Source organism: Saccostrea cucullata, unplaced genomic scaffold (assembly GCF_032062105.1).
Source record: "Saccostrea cucullata isolate Sc308-1 unplaced genomic scaffold, CSIRO_AGI_Scuc_v1 ctg3051, whole genome shotgun sequence".
NCBI classification, from domain to species: domain Eukaryota; kingdom Metazoa; phylum Mollusca; class Bivalvia; order Ostreida; family Ostreidae; genus Saccostrea; species Saccostrea cuccullata.
In genome coordinates, this window is record NW_026922388.1 from 3,778 (window position 1) to 30,907 (window position 27,130).

General features: G+C 35.7%; 1 long non-coding RNA gene across 1 annotated transcript; it reads right to left on the reverse strand.

Moving 5' to 3' along the window:
• Positions 1–296: 296 nt before the first annotated feature.
• On the reverse strand, positions 297–9,369 carry LOC134261708 (uncharacterized). Its single transcript, XR_009990871.1, has 4 exons — positions 9,058–9,369; positions 8,686–8,840; positions 1,422–1,510; positions 297–894 (listed from the first exon to the last, which is right to left on the reverse strand). It is a non-coding gene; the product is annotated as an uncharacterized LOC134261708 (long non-coding RNA).
• Between the last annotated feature and the right edge of the window lie 17,761 nt (positions 9,370–27,130).

Here is a 27,130-nt window from a genome sequence, read left to right on the forward strand (position 1 = left end):
ATGATACGGTCAGTTCAGATCAAGGTCAAATTTTAGAAAAAAATTCAAATTTCATGACGGATAGGAGTGCAACCGAAGAAAAAGTTAACAAAATTCTTGGATCCAGTGTAAATAACGACAAATACCATTCTTTTAAATGTGCAGTTCACCCCCTTCTCCAATTCTCAGATGTCTGTCTTAAGGAAATAAGTAACCTTGAAAAAGAACACAAATTAAATATAAATTCCTCTTCCTGGTCTGAATCAAACACGTCTTATCTTCTGCGTTCCGTGTCTAAACTTTTCCATGGCCCTGGAGATCCTCTGTTTACGTCCACCTACATTAAAGATACTCTCAACATTTCAAAAATTCCTATCATGAATCACAGAGGCACTAGATTCAATACTGTTTTCTTCAATTCTGCAAGAACATTCTATCTCAAAAAACACATTTTGCAATATCTTTCTTCTACAAAACCGTCTTTAAATCAGGTGCAGAAATTCATTCTTTGTGCTTTACAAAATAAATTCATTCTGGCAATAGTGAGATGTCTTGGTATACTCTCCATCAAAATTACAGAACCTTACATGAGTATTGCAGAAGACAATAACATGTGTGCAAGCGACATGGGCACCATCTACAGAAGACTCGTTGAACTCCTCCAATGCTGTTCTGACAACCCACATCTCCTCCTTCACAATTCAGTGTCTCTACTGGAAGGACCATCTAATCTTCTAAGTGACATTGAGCTGGAACTCTTCCAAGAATCTGATCTTGATTCACTTACATTAGATTTCATTTCCATATTCTGTAAGGCTCTCCGTGTCAAATGTGTCAAACTCTTTAGTGACTTTTTGGAAAATGGAAAGTTTTTCTCATCATCTTCAAATTCACTTCCAGAAACTGCTTCCTGCCCTGCAAGTAATATAACTGTTGAACGACTTATGGCAAAATTAGATAACTGTGTTAAACAAGCACCAATTGTATCTACAAATAACATTGAAAGTATCGTCATGTACAAAAACAACAAAACTCATGAGTGGCTAAATTCCAAAAAATCAACTTCAGAAATTATCACAAAAGCTAGAAAATTAAATAAATCGTACCTCCAGACAGCAAAACAGAGACAAAAATCATTACACCAAAAGCATATCAACATAATCAGAGAAAAACAAAAAGAAATCGCCAAGAAAAGAGAAAAACAGCAGGAAAAAGAAATAATTTCAAAACAACATTTACAAAATTTATGGAAATCAGAGGATGAAACTTGGCGTGCTTTAAGATGCTTTTCTACCAAAAAGGAAAAAATTGCCGCTGTGAAAGAAAAAATAAATGCTATAAAAACTGTATATATGAAAGAAATACCTACAGACAAAAAACATCTTACTCTCTTCAGTTCCAAAGGAAAACTTCATTCAATTTAAACTCTAGTCTCTAATTACCTCCTCCTTATTGGCATTATTCCGGCTCCCACATCTCATCAGAGTACTGGTCTTTGTGACAAGGCGTCATAGACATCATAAGAAACAACCTGTGATAAAGTGTTTTTATGGTAAAAAAATGACAGTTCAGAAAAAAATTCAATTCTCACAAAAAAATCTCACATTTGGGTATCATGGTAACTGTGCAGACCATACAAAAAAAACCATTAGAAATATCATCAGATTCAAGCTATTCATTTTAAGAATGGTTTGATTAAAGCTGACATGAACTCTTAAAAAGGCATCAGTTTTCATCTTTGTACGACTTACTACATTCCTGTACGCCCTTGTCCGACATATTTGTTCGATTCCGCCATATTTAATCGAAGATTTTTGGCCACCTGTACCTGCTATATATAGCGCTGTAGAACTGTTTCACTTGAGTGATTTTCTAGCCTGGCTGTCGACATGTACACATCTCCGATAGCATAGTTTTTAGAAGCCCATAAACTGACCAAATACATGTTTGAAAAGAAAGAATTCAACAAAAAATAGAACTATACCGAGAATTAAATTATTTTTGATAGAAAATACACTTACACGGAATACATTCATGTACAGGAAAAACCCATGCAGGTCGAGAAAACGCGTCAAACACAGTGATAAAACATTTACCTGAAAATACTGCTATCGTTACAGGGATGTGCACATGTCGAAAGAATTATCCCATTTTACTTTTATTCAAAAATGCATCTCAGAAGTCATGTAATCCATTGCTAACTCAACAGTAAAAGATGCTTGGACACACGTGGTCCATGCTGATCATTTTATTTGGTCAGGGAAAATATCAAAGGTTGAAAGCTCAGTGGGGTTGATTGAAAAAAAAATGCAAGTAATTTTTTCAAAAATAAACATTACTCTTGTCTGTAAATGTTGTAAATAAAATTTATGATTACATGGTTTAACTTCATTAAATCTATAATAAAGCATGCGTTATTACGAATCATTCACCATTTGAAGATATTTTCCTGTGATAGGAGGGGGGGGGGGTAAAACATGCATATTAACATTCTCATAAAAATAATTTAATAAAAACGTCTGAAAAAGATTGGATTTTTTTATGATCAATTATTATCAAATAAATACTGTGTATTGGCATTATTAGACCTAATATAATTTTATTCAAAGTGATTTATAATTTTATGCACAATGGAAGAAAAAGTGAGCAAGTTCACATACCTCACGCTCCCCCAAAAGTCGAAGTGCTGTTTCATTGTGCTATGTACATCTATACACATTGTGTCCTATATATCTGCAAAGTTTGACGAAATTGTTTGCAGTGGTTTATGAGGAATTGCGCTGAAAAACTGCTCATCTCTATATTCAAGATCTGGCCAAAATCTAAATGTAACAGTGCGGAAATATTCCCGAAATAATAAAGAATTCGGAATTTCCTGGTGATGTGCAAATACCGGTACACATATTGTCTCCTATAATTATCTGCAAAGTTTGACAAAACTCTGTGCAGTGGTTTATGAGAAGTTGTGCTGACCAAAAAAAAAAAAAATTGACTGAGGGGTCAAAACCATTATACCTCACGCAACTTGTTGCGAGGGGTATAATAAACGAGTTTGATTCTGTGGTACAATGATAATGAAAATATGATATAATTTCATGTGAATTAAATTTCTAGACATAGATGATTAATGATTATTAGGAAAAGCATATAAATATATATATATATAGAGAGAAAACACCCCGTAAGAATTGCACATCCTACCTACAATTAGCTTTTTAAAAATTCACTTGTCTGTTGTCCAGGTCTAGGTTCGACACGTACGTTTGAGCATAGGCGTCGGAACCGGGGGGGGGGGGGGGGGGGGGCTTTTTTACAAATATATACTTACATGTAGTATAGACATTGAACATTGCTGCGTAGGTTTAGCCCCCCCCCCCCTCTCCAAAGACAAGTCGCAGCATAGGTTTAAAAGAAAAAAAGGAAAGTGTTGGTGTTTGGAGAACAATTTTAAGTTCGAACCTAACCCCCCCCCCCCCCCCGGAATAGAATTTTCGCGTTTTGGAAAAGGGCATTAATATTCATTTTTATTAAGCTTGTCAGATTTTCTTGAATGTATGAAAAAAAATTCTTTGCACTTACATATTGTAGCCCCTACACTTTCAATTTGCTTCCGACGCCGATGCATTTGAGAAGGTATTTGAGAAAGTGCCCAATGTACCCATTCAAGTGATGTATATTTCACGTTTATTATATCCCCTGCTTGAAAAGTTGGAGGGTATATAGTAATCGTTATGTCCGTCCGTCTGCCTGTTACGCTTTGGGGTACCCATCTCTTATCCGCAAATCTTCTTATAACACTTAGTGAAATTTAATGAAATTTCCACAGAATCTTAGGTTTATTACATATTACCATTGGGCACCTCCTATTTTACTTTTTGACCCGACAGTATTTTGGGTTTAGCGACAACAGCAAAATATGGACTTTGCCATTATAACCATATGGAAAGGCGGGGGTATCATTTAGTGAGCTCATTGCTCACAATATCTCTAGTTTCTCTTTCATATTGGGCGTTTGGATTAATTTCTTGTCCAAATTAAAATTATTATTGAATTTATGAAGTTTCGACATCCCGCCTGAAAAAATCCTTGATCTGTCCTAAGGCTAAATAAATGGTACAGCACAAAATGCGTAGGATCTTAGGATCTTATACCTATTATTGCCCTAACGGATGGTTACAGAGAGAGAGAGAGAGAGAGAGAGAGAGAGAGAGAGAGAGAGAGAGAGAGAGTTCAATATACAAAATAGTAAATAAAAATTATCCGTATTCAACCAGTGTCAAATATCCATACCCTAGCTTATCTCCCAAATACTCCTAGAGAAATTATTTTTATATTAAACAAGAGGCCCACGGGCCTTATAGGTCACCTGAGCATTCTGCAACAACTTTCCAGTTATGATTCATGTTTTAAGCCAGATGCTATATGGCATTCACAATTTTGAAAGAGGCACCATTGATCATCATAACAATACACTTAGCAGTTGCTTAGCTTGGTTTATTGATTTAAATATGCCCAATAATAAGTTCATAGGATCTTCATGAACGTTTCATGAACATTTCATGAATAAAATTCATGAAAAATTCAAGGTAATTCATGAATTATTCATGATCACCTCGCAGGGGTACTGAATACCCATACGCAAGGTAGGGGGAAAAAAATGCATTCCAACTAATCAGTAATATTCAGCAATAATCAGTAATGCCCCTAACACTGTGAAATAAACCCCTGACCCTAGGTCCACACACTGCACAAATTTTAAAAAGGCACCGTTAAAATTGCCTATCAAAAAATAAATAAATGTTTTATAAATACAAAGGAGCAGATTTCAAACAATTAATTCATTTTCAGTATATAAGTAGAGCCCCACATCCACCCCTGACCCTGGGGCCTTGAAATTCAAAATTTTGCAAGATTAGGGCCCTTGCTCATCATAACTATTTAGGTAGTTCATCTGCTTCATACCCAGAGACAGAGAAGAAAATTTTCAAAGATTTAATGTATATTCACTATATAATCAATAGAGCCCCCCCACCCCCACACACCATAACCCCTGACCCTGGGACCATAAAATTCACATTTTGGTAGAGGCACTCTTGCTCATCATAACTATGTACTTAATTAGTTTATTTAATACCTAGGAGCAGAGAAGAAGATTTTCAAAGAATTCATGTATTTTTACTATATAATCAACAGAGCCCCACCCTAACACCAGAACCCCTGACCCTGGGACCATAAAATTCATAATTTTGGTAAAAGCACTCTTGCTCATCTTAACTATGCACTTCGTTAGTTTATTTAATACCTAGGAGCAGAGAAGAATATTTTCAAATAATTCATGTATTTTTACAATATAATCTATAGAGCCCCCCCCCCCCCCAACACCAGAAGCCTTGACCCAGGGACCATAAAATTATTCACAATTTTGGTAGAGGCACTCTTGCTCATCATAACTATGCACTTAGTTAGTTTATTTAATACCTAGGAGCATAGAAGGAGATTTTCAAAGAATTTGTGTATTTTCACTATATAATCAATAGAGCCCCCCCCCCCCTAACACCAGAACTCTTGGCCCTGGGGCCATAAAATTCACAATTTTGGTAGAGGCACTCATGCTCATCATAACTATGCACTTAGTTAGTTTATTTAATACCTAGGAGCATAGAAGGAGATTTTCAAAGAATTTGTGTATTTTCACTATATAATCAATAGAGCCCCCCCTAACACCCGAGCTCTTGGCCCTGGGGCCATAAAATTCACAATTTTGGTAGAGGCACTCATGCTCATCATAACTATGCACTTAGTTAATTTATTTATATCTAGGAGCAGAGAAGAAGATTTTCAAAGAATTCATGTATTTTTACTATATAATCTATAGAGCCCCCCCCCCCCCCCTACCAGAACCCTTGACCCTGGGGCCATAAAATTCACAATTTTGATAGAGGCACTCATGCTCATCATAACTATGCACTTAGTTAATTTATTTAATATCTAGGAGCAGAGAAGAAGATTTTCAAAGAATTCATGTATTTTTACTATATAATCTATAAAGCCCCCCCTACCAAAACCCCTGACCCTGGGGCCATAAAATTCACAATTTTGATAAAGGCACTCTTGCTCATCATAACTATGCACTTAGTTAGTTTATTTAATACCCAGGGGCAGAGAAGAAGATTTTCAAAGAAATCATGTATTTTCAATGTATATAATCAAGAGAGCCCCACCCTAACACCAGAACCCCTGACCCTGGGACCATAAAATTCACAATTTTGGTAGAAGCACTCTTGCTCATCATAACTAACTACTTAGTTGGTTTATTTAATACCCTGGAGCAGAGAAGAAGATTTTCAAAGAAATAATGCATTATCACTACCTACTTATTTAGCCCTGCCCTAGCACTAGAACCCCTGATCCCAGGGCCATGAATTTCACAATTTTGGTAGAGGACTCAATGCTGATTACAATCATGCAAACAGTTTGACTGCTTGATGTCCAGGAGTAAAGAAGAAGATTTTCAAAGATTGCATTAATTTTAGTGGTTTTGGCCCCACCCCTCAGGCCCCAGGGGGGCAGGGATCATGAAATTCACAATTTTTGTTCCCTTTTACCCATAGATGCTTTGTGCCAAATTTGGTTGAAATTGGTTCAGTGGTTGCAGAGAAGAAGCTGAAAATGTTCAAAAGTTTACGAACGACGTACGACGTACGACGAACGACGACGGACGAAAACAGATAGCAATAGGTCACCTGAGTTTACTCAGGTGACCTAAAAAAATAGCTAGACTATCAAGCAGGGATACTGAAATCTCGAAAGACTCTCTATAACAACATAATTATAAAACAATTACATTCCTCAAAATGCACATACTTTGTGGTCGGAGTGACACATTTTTAAAAAATCTCAAATTTTAATTCGGTAGAAATGTCTGTCTTCCAAGAATATTTAAATAACCCCCCCCCCCCCCCCCCCGCCTAAAAAAAAATCAAATGTCTAAATGTCAATCTGGACAGGGGATGGTATTTCTCCGAGTGTTTGTGTGTTAAAGAGCGTATAGATGTACACATAAAAAATTTGTATTCAGGTTAATTGCTTTTAAGATTTGAAGTAAATAATTACCGTACATCAAATTACTTGGTTTAGATTTGAGATTATTACTAAAACAATCAGTTATAATTGAAAAATGAATTTTGCGACGCAAACGAACTGCAGACTATACACATTACTTTGTATAGAATGTTTATTAGAACTACATGTAGATAGACAATTCACAATAATAGCTTATGAACAGCAGTTATAATACCTCCCCCCCCCCTTCAGCCGCGCAAATACCAAATAACCTCTTTCCACTTATGATATTTTCCCTGACCAAAATCTGATCAGCACGGACTAAGTGTATCGACGTGCTAGTCTGTACGGAGTAATGACAGTGTGTTTACCTGTTTACTATTGAGCTTTTACGGAGTTTATTTCTTTTTTGTGATGCATATTTCAATAAATGGAATTCAGAGTGTATATCACTTGACTTGTGCACATCTTCGAACCGATGCAGTAACCTTATTACCAGGTATGGGTACGTTTACAGCGTTCGAGGCGTTTTCTCGAAATGCATCAATTGCATAGGAGCTGCAAATCAAAGACGTTGGTTGTTTTGTTTCATTTAAAATGATATAATTTCGAAATGTGTTTGCACATTTTACTGCTATTTATTTCAAGTTTATTCTGCATAAATTGGCGCACTGTAGAAATACGTATTCGTACATCTGAATTTTTCTTCCACACTTGCATTTTTTTCTTTTGATTCAAATCAATAATTATTCAGAAATATGATTATCATGTCGTTTATTGTAGTTTTGTAATGTCTTGATCACCTCATGTGTTCTCATATTCTTTAACATCGGAGATGTGCACAAGTCGATACCCAAACCAAAAAATCATTCAAGTGTAACGAGCGCTTTGGGGTATATATCGTTACAATGAGACAAGGTATCTGAAAGAAATATGGCGGAATACGGCTATAGTTGGTATGAAACAAGTCGTACATAGATGAAAATGTTGCGTTTTTTAAGAATTCATGTCAGCTTTAATTAACAGGACCAGTCCAAAGATTATTTCTATGTAGCTACATAGGTACTTTAACCTACCCAAAGTGCCCTTGGTAGTATTTTTACCTACTTTTTGCTATTGTGCCCTTGGTAGTATTTTTACCTACTTTTTGCTATTTACATTTTGTGGCCAAACGCATTAACGGCACAATATGATGAGCATCAAATCTAAAAACAGAGCCATACTGTTGATGAATACGACAAAATTCAGGCAAAAAAAAAATTACTTTGTAAATCAACAATTTTGCATAGTAATTTATGCAATATATATTGATTCTTTACAAATTGATCATTTGACCAAAATCTTTTTGTATTCATCATCAGTGACTCAGAGTCAGACTGTATTAAGAAATCTGCATGGTGCTCACTATATTGCGCAGTCCCTGAGATTTGCCAGAAAATGTAAATAAAGCAAAACGTACGTAAAAAATTGTTACTTTAAGTAGGTTTAAATATCTACGTATCTATTTATAGGTAGAAATATACTTGGATTGGACCTGATTAAAAGGACTTCTATTGTTAGATGCTATTCACCGATGTATGGTATGCACAAAAGTAACTTACTAAATGCTTGGGGGAAAACAGTCACATAAAATGCATGAAATACCTGTAATTTTGTTTCTCCCATCATCCTTCTTTGTTTCCTGTTTTACTGTAAATCCTCACCATTTTCACAAAATGAAGCATGTATATCTGTCAATCCTTCCATTATTGCAATTTTCATTCTATTTTGTATATTTTTAATTTTGCCTGAGGTATCTCCTAAAAATAAATATTTATATTTAACTGTCAAATATTAAAGAAAACAGCGTTTATCATTATGTATATGCACTAGGCCAATAGGCATTATAAATAGATCAACAAATCGTAAGGTTGATTACTCAAGTATCTAAAAATATTTTCAAATGTGTATCTTTTCAGATTCTAATCAATGATTTTATTATCTTTCAGATTTCAAAGAATAAATTGACTTCTCTACCACAAAGATCCTCTGCTGAACACCGCCATCATCTTCCATTCCACCACGCCAAGTAAGCCTCGCTTTCAATAAAGTCGGTGTGCTAATTACACAAAAGGATCCAAATGCTGTGCAAATTCAGTTGCATTTGAACAATCAATTAATTTTGAGATGCTGATGCACATTGGATGTTGAATTTGTTATTTTTTTCATCTTGGAAATGATATTTTCTGAGATAAATTTTTGAGATGTATTATTATATCTAAAACATCTAATTTTACTATTTTATAATGCATGTAGCTAATTAAGGTAATTAGTAAGAACAAAAGATAGAAACAGACTATATTATTTCTATGCAAGGTAACTCTTGCAACACTTATCTTTGTCAATGTTTGAAGCTTTGAGTTATCCTTCTTTAAAACAGAAGAAAATCAAACCTATAAAAGAATTTCTCATTTTTTTATTGTTTCAGTCATTACACAAGTAAAACACAGTTTAATAATAATATTTCATGCTCCTATGAGCCCAAAAAAATACTTTTCCCCCCAATAAAAAATATATGAAAATTAAGTTGAAAGGCCTATTACATGTAGTCCGTGCTGATCAGATTTTGGTCAGGGAAAATATCACAAGTGGAAAGAGAAGTTATTTGGTATTTACGCGGCTGAAAGGGAGGGGGTATTATAACTGCTGTTCATAAGCTATAATTGTGAATTGTCTATCTACACGTAGTTCTAATATACATTCTATACAAAGTCATGTATATAGTTTGCAGTTGGTTTGCGTCGCAAAATTCATTTGTCAATTATAACTGATTATTTTACATAGGCGTAGTCACAGGGGGGGGGGGCAGCGGGGGCAGTACCCCACTTTCAGATCGGGGGGGGGGGAAGTATGTCTGTGCCCCCCCCCCCCCACTTTTTAATGGGAAACAAAATCTCAGCTATTTTGAAATAATATTAAACCTCATTTTATGGCATTTTTATACGTTCAACAACTGAGTAAGCATTTGTCTAGTAGTAATATAGTTGTTCACCAGTTTGGGATAGGGAATGCTGGTCAAAAAATTGGAATTGAAAGTAACTTGCCTTTGAAAAAAAAGTTGGCACTAGCTGTTTTTAAAAATATATATATTTTTTTTAAATATAAAAAATATAAAAATAATTTCTGTAGGAGTATTTGGGAGATAATTTTAAAAGCTAGGGTAGGGATTCTTGACACTTGTTGAATACGGAAAATGTTTATTTACTCTTTTGTATATTGAACTAACTAAGTCTCTCTCTCTCTCCCTCTCTCTCTCACTCTGTAACCATCAGAGCAATAATAGGTATAAGATCCTACGCACTTTGTGCTGTACCATTTATTAAGCCTTAGGACAGATCAAGGATTTTTTTCAGGCGGGATGTGGAAACTTCATAAATTCAATAACAATTTTAATTTGGACAAGAAGTTAACCAAAACGGCCAAATTGAAAGAGAAACTAGAGGTATTGTGAGCAATGAGCTCACTAAATGATACCCCCGTCTCCCATATGGTTATAATGGCAAAGTCCATATTTAGCTGTTGTCTCTAAACCTAAAATACGTGTCGGATCAAAAAGTAAAATAGGAGGTGCACAATGGTAATATGTAATAAACCTAAGATTCTGTGAAAGTTTTACTAAATTTCATTAAGTGGTATAAGAGGATTTGCGGATTAGAGATGGGTACCCCAAAGCGTAACAGACCGACGGACGGACATAACTATTACTATAAACCCTCCCACTTTTCAAGTGGGGGGATATAATAAACGTGAAATATACATCACAGGAATGGATACATTGGGAACTTTCTCAAATACCTTCTCAAACGCATTGGCGTCGGAAGCAAATTGAAAGTAGGGGGGGGGGGGGGGCTAAGTGCAAAGAATTTTATTTTATACATTCAAAAAATCTGACAAGCTTAAAAAAGGGAAAATGTCCTTTTCCAAAACACGAATATCATATTTCGTGTGGGGGAAAGGGGGGAGGGAAGGTAGGTTCGAACTTAAGTAACAAAATTTTTCTCCAAACATCAACACTTTCCTTTTTTTAAACATTTACTGCGACTTTTCTGTGGAAAGTGGGGGGGGGGCTAAACGTACGCAGCAATGTTCAATGTTTATTCCAAGCATATATTTTTAAAAAAAGCCACCCCCAGGTTCCAACACCTATGCTCAATCGTACGAGTCGAACCTGGACCTGGACAACAGACAAGAGAATTTTTAAAAAGCAAATTGTAGGTAGAATATGGAATTCTCACGGAGGGTTTGCTCTCTCTTTCTATCTGTTTTTTCTAGTAATCATCAATTATTTTTGTCTAGAAATTTAATTCACACTAAATTCTATTTTCATTATCATTGTATCACAGAATCAAACTCGTTTATTATACCCCTCACAACAAGTTGCGTGAGGTTTAATGTTTTGGACCCATCAGGCAGTCCTTTTTTTTTTGGGGGGGGGGGGGGGGGTCAGCGCAACTTCTTATAAACCACTGAACAGAGTTTTGTCGAACTTTCGAGATATTTATAGGAGTCAATGTGTGTCTAGATTTGCACATCACCAGGAAATTCCGAATCCTTTATTTTTTTCGGGAATTTCCGCACTTTTGCATTTAGATTTTGGCGATATCTTTAATATAGAGATGATCAGTTTGTCAGCGCAACTCCTCTTAGACCGCTGTACACAATTTCATAAAACTTTGCAGATATTTAGAACACAATGTGAATAGATGTGCATATTACAAGAAAATTACGATTCCTTTATTTTTTCTGGGAATTTCGACTTTTGCGGGAGGGTGGGGTATGTGAATTTGCTCATTTTTTCTTTCATTGTGCATAAAATTATAAATGACTTTAAATCATATTATAATAACTTTAAATCAAATATATTAGGTCTAATAAAGCCAATATACAGTATTTATTTGATAATATTTGAACATAAAGAAATCCGATCTGCTTCAGACGTTTTTCTTAAATTATTTTTATGAGAGTGTTACGCATGTTTTATTACCCCCCCCCCCTTTCACAAGAAAATATCTTCACATCTTCAAAAGGTGAATGATTCGTAAAAATGCATGCTTTATTATAAATTTGATGAAGTTAAACCATGTTTTCAAAAATTTTATATACACCATTTACAGACAAGAGTAATGTTTATTCTCGAAAAAAAATTATTTGCATTTTCTTCAGTCAACCCCACGGCGCTTTCAACCTTTGATATTTTCCCTGACCAAATAAAATGATCGGCAAGGGCCACGTGTGTGCAAGCAGTTTTTACTGCTGAGTAAGCAATGGATTACATGATTTCTGAGATGCATTTTTCAATAAAAGTAAAATAGGATAATTCTTTCGACATGTGCACATCCCTGTAACGATAGCAGTATTCAGGTAAATATTTTTATCACTGCGTTTGACGCGTTTTCTCGACTGACCTGCATGGAATTTTTGCTGTACTTGAATGTATCCGTGTAAGTGTATTTTCTATATTGCAGCAAATGCATTCAAAAATAATTTAATTCTCGGTGTATTTCTAGTTTATGTTGATTTTTTACTTTTCAAACATGTATTGGTCAGTTTATGGACTTCTAAAAAACTATGCTATCGGAGGTGTGCACATGTCGACAGCCAAGATAGAAAATCACTCAAGTGAAACAATTGTACAAGGCTTTATATAGCAGGTACAGGTGGCTAAAAATCTTCGATTAAATATGGCGGAATCGAAGAAATATGGCAGACAAGGGCGTACAGGAATGTAGTAAGTCGTACAAAGATGAAAACTGATGCCTTTTTAAGAGTTCATGTCAGCTTTAAGCAAAAGGCGCGTGTATTTAAAATAAAACCATATAAACCAATTCTCGCTACACGGTAGACTTAGCTAGTTTTTTGATGGATTAAAAATATACTTTTGTATTCTTTCGAGTTTGTTTAGTCTTGTCTGACCCCCTCATAATATGTTTATATGTTTGTTTTACGTCATTTACTTTAATAAATGACATTTTTTTAACTTTCATTACTGTTGTTATTCTATTTTTAATCCATCATAAAACTAGCTCAGTTGACTTGGTTTTGGTCTTTCATTGATAACAGAGGAACATAAATAAGTTATTATTATTACAATAATAATATCCTTTATGTGACAGAGTTAAAGGAATTTTAATTGTTTTATTTGTTATAATTTATTTCTGATGTGATATGTTTTTATTTGGTAACTGTAAAGTTGTTTTGTGTTTTAAAACTATTTAGATCGGAATCAATTGCCTATTTTTAATCTATGACACAATTGTCTTAATTTACAGCCAATCAGCCTGGTTTCTCCCAATCACGTGATCATTGTATTTATTTACCAAAGGAGAAGGCCCGCTGATTTGCAAGGGAAATTTTTTGTCAAAGGAACACTCCATCCATCCTCCTTTCTTCCACCGTCTTATATTATATTTGTTATATATGTACATGTATTAGTGTTCATACTTATTTGTTTGGCGTTTATTTTCTTTTGTCCCACCCTTTTTGATGACAGGCATATCGGTGCCTGCTTTATGCTATATTCAATTGAACATTCAAAATAAACGCATTTGACACCAAAGACTCTTGTATTTCATATAAGTTTGTACTTCCTCTACTCTCTTAACTCTTCTAATGACACAGTCACAAAAACATTTTTCTTTTTCCAAATATTTTGAATCAATTAGACAAAACATCACAATATATCAATTTACAATTTAACAAAAAAAAGGGGACAATGGAAGTAAATGGCCATATTATTTTAACCCAGGGTCCGAGGAGATATCCTGTATACCAACCTAGAAAGTATAACGGGCAAACTGGTGGTCTGGCGTTGAGCGCCAATACCAAAAATCCCCAAACTATGAAAATACCACCCATTTGGGATTGGAAGAGTTTTCAAAATATCCGTTTACCCCGTTTTCCAGGGATTGCACCTGGTTGTTAGTACTTTATAATGTACTCCAGGACTAAACCTCCCCTCCTGTGTGTAGAGGTGGAGTGGGCACCAAGACTGTCTAACTTCAGTGACCCCAATGTATGACACATTTTTCAAAACACATACGTATATATGTAAAATTTGCTTTTTACAAACCGCCCTCTGTCTTAAATGAAAGATGGGGGGAAACATCAGGCTAGATAATTTGAAAACTTCCCACTTATATCCCCCCAGACCCGCCCCACTAACACAATGCGACGAATGAAGAGATGAAGGTCATAACTTGAATAAAAAGTTCTAAAATATATATAGTTCACAGAAAAAGTCATGACTATGTCCCCATGAGACATCTGCTTGGAAAAAGCGCCCACGATCTATTGTATCACACACGGCTTTTTGGACTGCTTCTATTGAAGGTGAAGTCTGTTGTGTCTGAAAGATAAAATTCTTACGGCACATTATTGAATTTAAGGGCATTTTAAGATTATATCTATATTACATATATATAAATACTGTATACATGGTAATTTTCGCCCTTTTGAGCTTGTGAACAATTTTGCCCCGTTTAAAATTCGTAGTTCTGTTTTAAAATATATGAGGTGTAATTTGAATTCGTACCGATTTAAATTCGCCCAATCAAGGAGATGGCGAAAGGGGCGAAAATAAAACGGGGTCAAAATTTCCCTATATACAGTATAATATATATAAAGTACTAAAAATGACCAACGACACGAACAATAAAAATTGTCAAATTTTCGGGACGCCCTGTCCCTTCCTCAGGTCAAAGAAAAAAAGTTAAAAAGTCATAAGAACAAAGGAAAAAGAGAAAAAAAAAACAGCTAGCACTTCTACTAAACTACTAAACACTATATATTTACATACTTAGATACATGTTGATTTGGAAATTTTTAAGAACACTATTAAAGAATGAATCTGGGTAAATGCGTCCGGTCTATCGGGTATACTCGGGTGAAGTGCGATTTACATAATTGAACGAATTAATTATGCTAATTAATTACGGCAATCAGTAAATAGTACATTGTTTCATTCTCTCAAAATGGCGTAACGATACTTGATAAAGAATAATCAAAGAAAATAATATAGAAGGGGCCTTTTAACATATGAATTATGATCTATAATAAATTTTAATTTGAAATGTTTTTGGACTGATTATCGGTAAAAAAAATGATTAATAATTAATTAACAAAGGCGTCAGCAATACATAGTTATATGGGTTGTTCGAGAGTAGATAACGCAAATTAACTGTAGAGTTTACACTAAATTAAGAGAATAATCTTGTTTGGTATCATCAGGAATCGGGTCTAGTTTCTGGTGAAGTCATTCAGTTTGTTAATACCATTAGGGCGGAATGACTTCAATCTGTGCATCCAGAACTTTTCTTTACTTTTTCTCTGAGCGTCTGTCCATCTTGGGTTATGGTCAATCACCACTACTGTCATGTCTTCCCATTTGTGAACATCAAGATTGTAATGTTCCTAACGGGTTCATTGAGTTTTTTGGTCCTAATGGTCGAACGGTGGTTATTGACTCTCCCGCGGAGATCTCCTGTTTCAACAATATACTGTTTGGACAAAAACTTTGCAACTGATGAGATACATGCAGTTGTCAGTATGACAGGACAAATTCCCTAGTGTTTTGTAGCTGCGGCCTGTAACAGGGCTGTTAAAACTGTCTGTGTCAGTGCTGTGCTTACAAAGAAGACATCTTCTGTCAGAGCAAGTTTAAAAGCCCCCTTAGGTAATGGGTTGTCCAGTCTGGTTCTTACTACCATGTCCTTTAGGTGTCTATGGCGTCTGTATGCAGCCAATAAGGGTTCCTTAAAGACCTCTGTCATTCGTTTGTTTGAATGGAGAATTGGTAGGTTCTTTTGAAGGATACCGCTTAGGTTTTTAAGGACGGGATGGTATGTGGTTACCACAGGGACCCTACCGCTATTGTCTTTCTCCTTGTAGCGTAATAGGTTTTGCCTGTCATGTCCCGCCATCTCATCAATAGCTGTTTGTACGTTGCGGGCATTGTAGCCTCTTTTGCATAGGTGGGACTTAAGAAGACCACTTTGCTTCTAATATAAGCCAGGGGACGAACAGATGCGTCGAATTCTGGTGGCTAGACCCTTAGGCCCTCCCTTAAAAGTGTGTGGGGGATGACAGCTAGTGGGCATAAGATATATGTGGGAGTCTGTGGGTTTAGTGTGGAGACTGAATTCGATTTCACCATCAATCAGGGTAGATGTGGTATCTAAAAATACGTTTTTCGAATTTGATACGTCTACTGTAAATTTGATATACTGATGAAAGGTGTTGGCAAACGTAATGAATGCCTCGAGGCTCTCGCGACATTCCACCCACTTCATCTCTATATCGTCAATGAAACGCAACCAGCTATGGGTCCTAAATGGTGCTTGAAGTAACAAGTTGCGTTCCAGTCTGCCCATGAAGACATTGGCATAAGACGGTGCCATTTTCGTACCCATAGCAGTGCCATTACCTGCAGATAATGTTCTCCATTAAACTTGGTCTTCTTAAGTCCCACCTATGCAAAAGAGGCTACAGACCCCAACCTATGACACACTTTTCAAAACACATACGCACATATGTAAAATTTGCTTTTTACAAACCGCCCTCTGTCTTAAATGACAGATTGGGGGAAACCATCAGGCCAGATAATTTGAAAACTTCCCACTTATATCCCCCAGACACGCCACAGACAATGATACTGTTACGTGCAACGTGGCCGAGTTTGGTGTGTTGTCTCTTACATACGGTCTAATATTTTTAGTGTTTAAGAATTTATATAAAAACGTAGGTCTAACGTTTACACGAAACTAAACTACAACCATTTCCGTTTCACTACCCTCCCCTAAAGATTATGTGCGTCGCGCATATGATTAACTTTTTACAATTTATTTAAATATGTACAAAACTTCCCAATGCCTGACAGTTTGTGACATCTCCCTAGGCATCTATGAATGCATCTTTGCCCAGAGTTTGTCGCACATCACCATGTGCTGATGCGTAGGCCAAATTGGTTAGTCGTCTAATGGCCTGACCTAACTCTGGTATGAACTCAGATGCTCTTTGTCTTCGTTCTTTTAACTGAACACGATACAGATCTGTTTGGTTAGGAAGGGAGAACCTCTCCTCAAGGTATCTGATCAGTGTCTTATAGTGCTGACCAGTATCGCTTGGCAAGTCACCTTACACCGACTGTGCTTGGCCACGCAGTGATACAGCTAAGTAAAGACCCTTCTTTTCTTTCCCCAGCCGTTTACAACAGCGCAAGCCTCAAAATGTGACTTGTAGTCAAGCCAGGAACTTCTTCCGTCATACGTGGCTGGCTTGATTATATGGACTGTCTTGGCATTGTCCGTCCCTATTGACTGCCTCCGTGGTTTTGGCGTGTCAAATAGATGGCCCTTCACAACGTCGTCAACCCCAGCATTTGGAAAGTAGATTGGTTTGCATTCGTCTGGAAATCTAACTTAAGGCCGTGCGCCGTACTCGTCGAATGACACATCTCCTGACATACCGGCCGGTTGATTATTAGTACTGTGTGTTGCATATCCAGACTCTTGGCTTGTCGCATTTGTCTGACCATCGTTGCTGGTTGGCGTTCTCGTCCTTTCTAAGAGCTTCTCCATCCGCTCTATAGTTTCTGATACTTTCTTAGACGAATCAATGGTCAACAAACTTCCGATGCTTGCCACCAAATAATGTAACGTGCAACGCGGCCGAGCTTGGTGTGTGTGGTGATATGCCCTGTATCACCGAGGTGTTACACTGGGTTCGTTAACCTGTTAACTCAACCTAGGTTTTTGTTGACCAAATGAAATATGAACACAAATATACACAAAAACAATACAATAATACAATGGGTTTCTTCTTGATTGGACAACCACTAACTGTGGTCTCCCGCAAGTAAATTTCTTCTTACCCTGCCTCTCCACTAGTACTGCTGCCTCTTGGCACTTCCCCCCACCTCTAATTGTGGTATGCCACCTCTCTCTACAACCAAGTGACTGCCTGATTCAGGTCTTACGGGTTTTGGTGTACTGTGAAACACTTAGCTGTTTCTCCCCTGCAACCGTCTGCCTTATTCAGGTCTTATGGCCGTATGCAAGAGAAGAAACAAACTAATGTTTATCCACTCCGTCACCAGAGAGGTCCCCTGAGTTCCTGTATCACAACATGTAATACCTCAGTGCAGCCCTAGTACATAGGCAGTTACATACTACTTGTATGATCTGAGAATTAATTTTTTTTAATGTTTAAGAATTTATATAAAAACGTAGGCCTAACGTTTACACGAAACTAAACAAAAACCATTTCCGTTTCAATACGATGTTCCTTCATACCCCCATGCAACCAAAACCACCCATTTTTTATTCATTAATTATTTTAAGCAAACCCGACCTAAGGTTATTTAACATCACCTGATTTCCCTAATCAGAGAGGTGTGTCCCGTCAAAACGAAATAGACCTATGTTGTTGACTGATATGTTATAGTGAAAAGGTACCCCCCCCCCATTCCGTAATGAACTTGTTGACCTGCTTGTTTATTTTCCTTGGGTTTTTATTAATCTTGTGGCCACTTTTTAATGGTGCATCATGCCAATATAAGCGAAAGAGTATTGAAGACCATACTAACTTTGTTTTTGGTAAAAGTGCATTGTATCGAAGTAAGCTACATGTTATTTCTTCCACAAATTTTTTACTGGTTAAACCTTCTGTAACAAGGTCATTTGACCCTAAATGGATAATCAGGAGATTTGGCGGTGCTGTTTAAGGAGTCTCATAATCTCTGGATCCGATTGGTGCCACTGCATCCCTCTTTTTGCTTGCCAGAGGATGTCGACTGGTAAATTCAGATCTTTTCCAAGGTGAGACGATCTGGCAAACTGACCAGCCCAATAAGGTATCGAGGATCCAAGTATCCATATCTGTGTTGGAGAACCTACAATTCTTGGGTTGGGTTAGTGTAATCTAGAAATTTTGAATGTAATACTCGTTGAAAAATCAATTTATGGATCTACTGATTTTGAATCCTAATATACTTTAGAAAAACAGGTGATCTCCACCTGCCTGCTTTCAGAATGGCATCGTTAGAAACCCTCTGTAGTGCCATATCGGTAGCCGGAGCAATCCTGAAACTATGTGTGTCAAAGTATCCTTGTGTTCCCGAAATTTTGAGAGCTTTTTGTAATACTGCATTGAACTGAAACCTAGTGAGAGGTGCCGTGTCACTGTGAACTAAAAAAAATATGAGATGCAGGTGTGGTCGGTCTGACTTTTAAAAATTCCCTAATGCATCTAACAGGACATAGCGGAGAATGTGGTTGACCCTGAATAATGAGTGTTTGTCCAACTGTTTGTTGAGATTTTGAATGTGGGATTGTAATTCTAACTTCATTGGTGTGAGGCCTAACTTCGATTCCTTGAAACTGAATAAAATACGAGTTAGTGTTGTAACCGGTGGCTGTGCATTCCCCTACTTTGAGTAATGCAGTATATGCCAAACTAAAGGCACATGTGAACAGTTTAACTTCATATGATGGACGAATTGTTGGTAGTGAAGATATGATTTTGAGCAAGATCGAAAAGGTAATAAGACAACGCAAGTCCTGTGTTGTACCCCTATCGCGCTTTAGCCCTTGTAATGCTTTCCTGACGAGAAAATTGTTTGATGGGTCCTGGAGCCCATGAAGTTTGTGAAAAAAAGGCAACTGCACTTACGTACGATGGCACAGTGCTAGCGGCATGGTCATGAATTGACAAATAAGCTATAAAATTTAGTAATACATGTGTTGTTATAGGCCAAGTTACAACAAAGTAATTATAATGAATTTTGACAAAATTTTGGAATTTCTCAAGGGCAGTTTGTTAAGTCTTGTGTGTGCTAAGATCTAGGGAATTGTGGATTAACTTTCTGGATTCTGTCATTAAATATGCCAAATTTGATTGGGAATTGGAGTTGGCCAAGCGTCTGCGTCCGGCACAAGGGGCTCGTAACATAAAGCTTGCTAAGTTTTTGACTTAAGTAGGGTCGTAAGTACGTTTGAAACATAATCTTAGGACCTGTCTAAGTACTACTTAAGTACGTCTTAAACCGTAACATAAAGCGAACTAAGCTAAGCCCTAGCTAAGACAAAGTTATAATAAAAATATTTCTTTTGAGTCAACCTATGGTTTATCATTTTATATAGATATATTGCTAAATGTCATTCAGTTAGGGTTTTAATTACATACATATGTTATTTGGCGTCCTTACCTATCGGTTTAGTTATGTTAGATAAGATTTCGTTTTATAATTCTGTAATAAATTATTCGGAATGTAATCGAAAACAAATGCTGCACGGTCAGAAAGTGGCGATTTGTGGTTCATTGTACGAGGGTCATTCAAAAAGTTCGTAGACTTTTGTCCTAACCTTTTTATTTAACGTCATATTATATCCAAATTTGGTACACATGTTTTAACAACAGATTCAAATAATTTGAGGAAAAAATTGGAATGTATCTTTATTTTTATTAAAATTACCAAGGATTTAGAACAGCAAAAATGGGGTCACGGAGCACCATCAAAATTGAGTAATTTACTTATTTTCACTTTATAGTATTTACAGCCATATCTCTAATAAAAGGAGCTAAAACGAAATAAAATTTACATGTTTAAACAAAGCATTGCTGTATTAATTAAAATGAAATCAGGTTATGTAATATGTCGTTCCGTTTAAAAGATATATGTTTCTAAATACATATGGAGTTGATTAAAAAGAGCAAAAAACCATGACGTTGGAGGACGTCACGGAGCAGCAAGTAGCAATAAAATTGTACTTTACATTCGGGAAACGTCTTCTACAAGCTTAAAAAATCTGTATAAAACAGGATCTGTAGGAAAAATATTCTGTGTATTTGTATTGAATTGAAAATACAATTTTTGAGTGGTAGCGAGTTTGAATCGGACGATGGGATTGTCTGCAAAGAAACAGATTAAATTTAAAAATATTGTCAAAAGAGTTAGGAACGTCATTGAACGTGATGTGTGCTTCACTGCTGCAGAATTAATAGAGTTACATGGTAAATTAAAGAATTTGAAAACAATGATATTCTAATTCTCGCTATACTTGTACAATTCTTAGCAATCTAGGTGTTAAGTGTTATGGATATGTTTTCTGAGTAGAGAAGATGCAACAAACCTTGTTTGAAATAAAAAAAAAAATGAGTATTATTTTGACAAACTTTCTCAACGTTGTTTTTGACGTTACAATGTTGGTTAACCGTGCGCCGTGGTAACAAAACATGTTGCTTTAAATTTTGGCTAATATGAGTTCTATTTAATCAAATGGAATGAAACTTCACACTTCGACAAAATAAATGTTTATGTTTACGAAAATGTGTTGATCTATAACCTTGTAGTAATCATATGACGACGAGAAGCATTGTCTACGTATTTTTTGAATGACCCTCGTAAATGTATGACTATTGTGTTATCGGGACCCGTTTTATCACCTGTCAGTGAGATGTTTTCAGTTGACATTTTGTAACTCTTTTGTTTTGACAAACGTTCACTTACCCTATTATCGCAGAAAAGACAAGATAACCGACCGTCTATCTACTTGAAATTGAAACTTTAAAAAGTCCAATACATTTTGAATTTAATCCCCCAATGTATCAGGCCATGCATGTCAGAAGAAAAGACTGCATGCAGATGTTTTATGATACACTCATTTGCAAATTAATGAAGGATGCAGAAAAAAAATCAGGGAATATTTTTCTGTATGTCTCCACTTATTAACAATTATTTCTGTTTCTCTGCCTCTCTCTCTCGATCGAACTGTACAGTAGTAACCCCCCCCCCCCCGACGAAAAAGTAAAATGATCAAATCAGCGTCAAATAGAGCTAATTATTTTCTTCAATGCATAATATGAATAGAGAAATGTTTTAATATCGAAAATCAACGTTAAATAATTCTAAATATATGTATATAAGAAAGTTTAGATATACTTAAGTCACCTCTATCGGCCGCCTAAGTTTTGCTAAGATTGCCAAATCTTAGTACGCTTCTAGTTACGGTCTTAAGTTTTAGACTGTACTTAAGTCCTACTTAAGCACGGTCTTAGACTTAAGTAGCCTTTATGTTACGACCCCTGATCCCTAAATCTCCCCCACAATTTCTTGATTTGTAGATTCGTCTCCCTGAGGCTGAATCTGACTGGCCACATTGATGATGGACCCCGTTATTGTGTGACTTTGGTCAACGCCCTGTTGCGTGTCATCGCCATGTTGCCCTGTCCTTTCGCCCTCTCGTCTCCGTTTCCTTCTCCTGCCCCTGGAAGGCGTTATGAAGCTCCCTCTCATAGCTGTACGAGTTCGTACAAGTGGCATATTCTCGGTTGAACCTCAGATGGCAGCCGATACTTCTTAAATTTGAAAATTTTGTTGTGCAGGTTACCGAGATTTTTCCAAACAACGGAAACGGAAGTTGTGTGATATTAGATAGGTCGCACCAAGGAACGTTGCAACCAAATTAACTTGTAGTTAGTACAAGTTTGGCTTTCTAGAAAGCCTGAAATGTCATCTCTTTGGCTTCGTTACTGTTAAAGAATAAACAGTGAAGTGTAACCTTTTTCTCAGTTATTACAGATTTTCTATTCCTCTAGGGAAGGGGAGTGGCAGTTTACAGGAACAATTTTAGATTGGGAAAAAAGAGTAATGATCAAACTCTAAAATCCTAAGTTGTGCATGGATAGGAAGGAAATATTTTAACTTTTTTTTTTTTGGGGGGGGGGGGGGAGGGGGAGGAAGTACATGACTATACTTCAACAAACAGTGTGGAAAGGGGGGGGGTTGAAGTGATCAATTACAACAATACAGGGTTAAAAGAGCTAGAGCACAGATTTGTAGATTCGATTTTCCTAAATTACATGTATCTGAATAATATCATGATTCATATGTTCCGAAAGCATTTACCTGAACTATTGATAATAAAATAATGTTTTTTGAAAAAAAATCTTTCATATGGAAATTATTTGTCACTTTATGAATGTCATTTGTATCTTGTAAAATTTTGTGTCTAAAATATCCACAAGATTTAATACCGGTAATTCAGTTTTTGGTGGGACGGTGGGACTCTACCCTTTTCAAGACTTCTGGATCCACCTGTTAATAAACGCTTTATTAAATATTAAAGCACATGCACACGGTACTGTCAAATAAAGCACAAGATAGTGAAAACTGCCATCAGCATGATCAACGTCATTAACTTGCAATAGAAGTCTTAAAATATGAAACCTTCGTTTTATACACACTTAGCTTATCCAAAGAAATAACGCACACGTGCTTTTAAAATTAGGCAAGTAATAACATTTAAATGCCCTCTACCAAAATTAAGTATTTTCAAATTATCTGGAAGAGTCCTCATTTGGAAACTCCGAACTTACGAGAGTAAACTTTTTTCTGCATACTGAACTTAAACAATTCTGTATAATTATAATTTTGGCCTCATTTCAATAATATAGGAGAAAATGATTTGATGTCTTTGGTGCCATTAATGCAATTAAAACTGCATTAAGAAAATAATTAACTGCAAGTTCTTTAATTATAAACATGAAAACTCCTTAAAAAAGAATAGAATTAGACATGCAAGAAAATACTCATAATGATTCTTTGTGATCTTTAATCTTCCAATGTTTCTTATTGACATCTGAATGTATCCGCTTATAATATGTGCTTCTAATTTCTGAAGTTTCTTTTATATTTACTCGATTGCTTAATCAGACTTGTTTTATTTTTTAAAAATGCATGACTGCAATTTTCTAGAATGACTAATGAACCAAAAAATTATAGTTTTCACCATCAATCCATATCAGTTTATGCGATTACTTATATCAATGTTTTAAATTTGATGCTGTTTATCTGTGAATTCTTGGATCCACGCGTAAGCCGCAGAGGATCTTTACACACGCGCTGACCTAGTTAGGAAATTCTGTCTGAGAACATACATGTACAGTGCACATGTATATTTTGTAGAACCCCCACCACCCATCTGTGCAGCTTGTTTTCTTTCTGAATTAATAAGGCCTCTTTAGCGCTCATTGTTAAATTACATCTCAAATCGCATAATCATCAAACTGACAGTCGGTGATCCTCGGGTGGCCTCAGTATTGATCGAGATTCAATAAATATAGATACGACACACCAAAACTATAGACATTTATATGCATCGTACTTCTTTTCTAAATTTCCCTTGGCTTTCTTAAAATAGGCCTAACCGAAAGTAGATCACACATTTCTAAGCTAGTTCTTCTAAAAGGAAACCATTTTACATGCTACTTGGAACTCCTTGTGTAGATTCGCACTTGAGATATTGTAAAACTCGAGGATTCCCGAAAGATTAATGGAGGCTTACACTAGGACTTCGCTTCCGGCATACAATCTTAATGTGTCATCTCCCGAGGGAGATGACAATAAGCATACAATTAAACCAGAATAGACTTTTCGTAGATTAAATGAGATTATTTAATATGTTAAGAAAATATTCAAAATCTGCCTTGGGAATTACATATAAACATCATTAAATTTATCAAAATTAAACTTCGTTTAATTGTAGATTTATGTTTTAAAGTGAAAATTGTAGGCATAAAAGAATGTGAAAATTGTCATAATCTTAAAATAACATTTTCCAGTTACACCTGATATTGATTGCTTGAAAAACATTTCCCTGAATGCCTTTACAGTTGATGGACTTCCGCATGTGCACTTTGCTGTTGTACTTATGTTTTAATATGAAGAAAGTGATAGTTCAACAACATGTTTCTCGTAATTCTGGTGCTTTTGATGGGACAAGAACATACCTCAGGATACGGTATATAATTTTTAATCAAGATTCAGTTTTATATTTGTTTGATCTGATGCTATTCTGTTTAGTTTAATATCGAAAACATTCATGTTAAGAAGAGACAATTTTATTATATAAGAAGAAAAAATTCATTTATTATCATGTATATAATTTTCAAAAAATAATTTCCTCAAATTATAAGTACCGGATTGAGTCGACGACAATTTTATTGTTGTGTCTATTAATGTATTTTTTTTTTCATTCTTTTTCTTTTGATGTCGTTCGTTCAATACAGTCCATCTCGTATGTTTTCTCAAAGGTACATTGAAACATCGAAACTTACTTAAGGCAACTTGGTATTGGCATTTCAAAGTTAATCAGCTAAAAGAAATTGCATAAGAGTTACAGCAAAAATTATATCTACTATAGGAAAGTAGCTTGAAGTCTAAAAACATTTTAGAGTTGAGCAGTACCTATTAAAAAGTGGTAGTAAACATAAGGTGTTGTAACATACATTCAACATACATGTGATATTTCCAGCATTGTATATTTGAACACTGCAGAAAATAAGCAACCTGTATTAAGAGATCACCTGTCATATGTGACCTTTTTTCCTTTCTCCGTTGGAAGGTCTCTTAATACAGGTTTGACTGTATTTCCAAAATAGAATTTGAGTACATTTCAACTTTCACTAGTTCATGGTAAATTATGTATATTAAGCTCAATTGTATAGTAATAAAAGAAGTTGAATTTTTATAGTTGTGCAGCAATACAAACTTAACTATGCTGAATACTACAAAAATGAAAAATTAACCCGAAAATTTTTTTTTCTAAAAAAAAAAATTCTGTTCATGAAACATTGATGCCCCCGAATGGCAACATAGCGAAGATTTAACTTTTCTTAAATGCAAAGTTGATATATTGGTACACAAAATAGGATATTCTTACTGGAATACAATTGTGAAACATGAAAGTAGGCGAAGGTTAATGTTTTTCATAAGTAGAAAAATTTCCATGGTCAAGGTCAATGGGTCAAGGTAATTGGTATCCAATGAAATGTCTTGCCACAAAGACTACATGTGTGAAGTATAAAAGCCATAGCCTTAACTTTTCAAAAGTTATGACCAAGGTTAAAATTATTATTTTAAAAAGTAAATCAAACTCGAAGGTCAAGGTCTAAGGGTCAAAATTCTTGATTTCAAATAAAACAAATAAAACCTCTTGTCACAAGAGGAAAAATGTGCTAGTACTAGCCCTAACCCTTTGAAAGGTTTGCTTTTCAAAAAAGAAGTCAAACTCAAAGTCAAATTCGATGGAAAATATTACAAACAAATAATAGGAGCAAGTATGGGGGCAGTCCCCAGTCCAGAGATCTGTGACATCAGAATGTATCATATCACAAAGCATATAATGGCACAATTTCGTCATGCCAGCAAAATTGTCTTCCACGGCAGATACCGTGATGACGGTTTCATAATATTCAATGGAACGCAACCAGAGATAGAAGAATTCTTTAATATCGGCAATCACTGTCACAAGCATCTCAGATTTAAATTTGAAATTTCTCCATCTGCTGTAAACGTCCTTGATACTACAGTTTATAAAGGAGAGAAATTTCAAAATTTTAACAAACTTGATATCAAGTCCTTTATCAAACCAACAAATAACTTTCAGTATCTACACAGACAGAGCGCTCATAGCCCAGCTGTGTTTAAAGGATTCATTAAAGGAGAATGCATTAGACATGCAAGAAACACCACTGACCCTGAAATATTACCTGCAACACTTAATGACTTCAAGACGCACTTATCAAAGCGAGGTTACTCTATCTCGGAAATTGATCCTATTATCAAGGAAACGGCCAACACAAACCGATCAAAACTCATCATCAAAAAGACTAAAGAACAGTCATTACGTAACCCTACAGTACTGGTTACTAAATTTAAACCTTGCGTTAAAGGACTGAAAAAACGAATTCTAAAATATTGGAACATCATTCTTAGAAATCCAGAATGCAAAACTTTATTTAATTCTCAACCAATCATTGCTTACAGCAAACACAATATAGGTGACGAGATAATCCGGTCTCACCTAAAACAAACACCATGATTTATGTCCGTGACCCCTGATGTGGCTTCTTAATAGCCGAAACACTCTACAACTACTTGCATAATTCAAATTAGATATTAATCTGCTCTATGCAAAAAACATATCTACTTAAAGTGTGGTTTGGAGTGTCGGGTCCTAATAAATCTTTTACAAGTTTGGTTGATTGATGTCGC